Source organism: Triticum dicoccoides, chromosome 4B (assembly GCF_002162155.2).
Source record: "Triticum dicoccoides isolate Atlit2015 ecotype Zavitan chromosome 4B, WEW_v2.0, whole genome shotgun sequence".
Taxonomy (NCBI): Eukaryota; Viridiplantae; Streptophyta; class Magnoliopsida; order Poales; family Poaceae; genus Triticum; species Triticum dicoccoides.
Genome location: NC_041387.1, coordinates 626,710,271 through 626,713,156, shown reverse-complemented (window position 1 = coordinate 626,713,156; position 2,886 = coordinate 626,710,271).

The following is a 2,886-nucleotide window of genomic DNA, read 5'->3' as shown; positions in this document are numbered from 1 at the left end:
GCTGTCTTGTTTTCGGTGTGGAGTGCTATGTCCGGGTCACTAGCAAGAGTGATGATTCCGTTGGATCCAGGCATTTTGAGCTTCATGTACCCGTAATGGGGTATAGATTGAAAAATTATGAATGCCCCCCGCCCTAACAGAGCGTGGTATCCACTGCTGAACGGGGCCACTTGAAACGTGACCTCCTCAGACCTGTAATTATCCGGCGTGCCGAACACCACATCCAGTGTGATTTTTCCTGTACAGCACGCTTCCCGACTGGGGATTATTCCTCTAAAGGTTGTGTTGCTTCGCTCAATGCGGCTCCAATCTATTTCCATTTTTTGAAGGGTTTCCTCATAAATGAGGTTCAATCCGCTGCCACCGTCCATGAGTACCTTGGTAAGGCGAAAGCCGTCCACTATTGGACTGAGGACCAATGCGGCTGGTGCTCGGGCTGTTCGGAATTTAGGTTCATCACTGGCATTAAAGGTAATAGCCGTGTCACTCCATGGGTTTATTGTTGCTACTTGGTAGACTTCGGTAAGGCTGCGGAGTGTTCGTTTCCGCATATTATTTGATGCGAAAGTCTCAAAGACTGTTAATACCATACTAGTCTCCCTGGGCTGGTGCTCTGCATATTCTGGAGTTAGAAGCTCGTCACCACTTATGGCCACCTGCCAGAGTATCCAACATGTTGTAAGGCTATGAGTTGGTGTGACACCCTCTGTACTATGAATTTTACAGGGTCCATTGAGCCATCCCTCCAGTACGGTTCCGTACCCTATAGAGGGTTTTTGCTTTTTGGTGTTTAGCCCAGGTGCCTGGCGATAATGCGCCCTTTTATTTCGGACTGGGTTGTATTCAGGGCCGGATTGTCCTAGAATTTTATTTTGGTTTTCCGGACGCTTTCCATCGCATAGTACTTTCGTACTATGTATGCCAAGTCAGTGAAGCGTGTAATCTCACAGTGACTTATAGCGTTGAGGATTCCGATGTCCGTGCAATTATTGCAGAATAATGAAATTGCATCCTCCTCACGGCAGTCCTCTATCCTGTTCATAACCAGGAGGAATCTGGCCCAGTAATGGTGTACTGTTTCTGTGGGCTCTTGCCGAATTTGGGATAGATCCCTTAGATCATCTCCAACAGCCGCGGTAAGCACCGCGTGCAAAAATCCTGTTTGCCACGCGCGCTTCGGCTGGTTTAGCGCGGCCACCAGCGCTGGCTCCAGTAGCTGCGCTATAATGCAGCGCGCGCGCCGCTCCAGCAGAGCGCAAAAATACAGCGCGCGCGCTGCACAAACCACATATACATTTCAAAAAAGAAGAGCAAAAATGATCAAACAAACAAAATAAATCAACAATAAATAGTTCAATTTAGTTATCATTACAACTCAAACAAATATTTTATCATTCAGTACAACAAATAATGCAATAAACACAACAAATAATGCAGAAATCATGATGCTCTTTGTCGTCCATACCATGCCCACCACTCTTCAATCAGATCATTCTGAAGTTCATTGTGCGTTGCGGGACGCCGAATGGCATGATAGGAGGCAATAAAACGGGCTACCCTTTCAGCTCTCCATTGCACTCGCACGGGATGTCCCAAGAGTTCATACTGTGAGTAGTCTAAATCTTGGCCACGCTCATTCTCGATGATCATGTTGTGCATGATCACACAAGCGTGCATGATGTACCAAAGCATTTGTTGATCCCAAAATCTAGCCGGTCCTCTCACAATAGCAAATTGTGCTTGCAAAATCCCAAATGCTCTCTCCACATCTTTTCTAGCCGCCGCCTGAGCATTGTGGAAATCAAGATATTTCTTACCTTCCGGCTTTTTCAACGGCTTCACGAAGGTTTGCCACTTTGGATAGATGCCATCCGCTAGATAATAGACATAATTGTACGTACGGCCATTTGCTACAAACTGCACAGGTGGCAACTCACCGTTTGCAATCTTATTCATCAGTGGTGACCGGTTGACAACATTTATGTCATTCAAAGATCCAGGCATTCCAAAGAATGCATGCCAAATCCAAGTCTCCTGATCGGCCACCGCTTCAAGGATTATAGTGGAACCCTTTTTTTGGCCATGTAATTGCCCATGCCATGCCTTTGGACAATTCTTCCAACTCCAGTGCATGCAATCTATTGAGCCAAGCATGCCAGGAAAGCCGCGCGCTTTGTTCATCGCCAATAGCCTTGCGGCGTCTTCAGCAGTGGGAGATCTCAAATACTCCTCGCCAAACACTTGCACAATTCCCACTGCAAAGCGCTTGACACATATGATGGCTTGGCTCTCACCCATAGCTAAGTGATCATCAACTAGATCAGCCGGGATACCGTATGCCAACATACGCAAAGCGGCTGTCATCTTCAGAATAGTGCTATTTCCGAGCTCTCCGGCGGCATTCCTCCTTTACTGGAAAAACCGGTCATGGCTCGCTAGTTTCTCTGCAATGCGCCTGAACAAGTCGGTGCTCATCCTAAACCGGCGACGAAAATACGACTCCGGGTATGTGGGATTCTCCATGAAATAGTTCTTCATCAATCTGTTATGGGCATCAATCCTATCTCTCCAAATTTTCTCTCGACCCATAACCGAACCACCGTGCTTCGGTTTTTTATTAATATGCATAGCTAGGATCATTGCAAGATCCTCCTCCTCTTCCATATCAAATTCTTCTTCGGAAGAATCAAACAACGAACTCATCTACAATATTCAATACTATACTATAAAAACTACAATTCAAAACATGCCCCAAATTCATGAAGTTTGAGCAATGCATACCTTGTAGGCGTTTTGTCGAACACCTTGCGGGCGCGGCGCGGCAGCGAGCGCTCGGGCGCTGTTCCTCGGACGACGGAGGCGCGCAAGCGCCGGCGGGACTAGGAG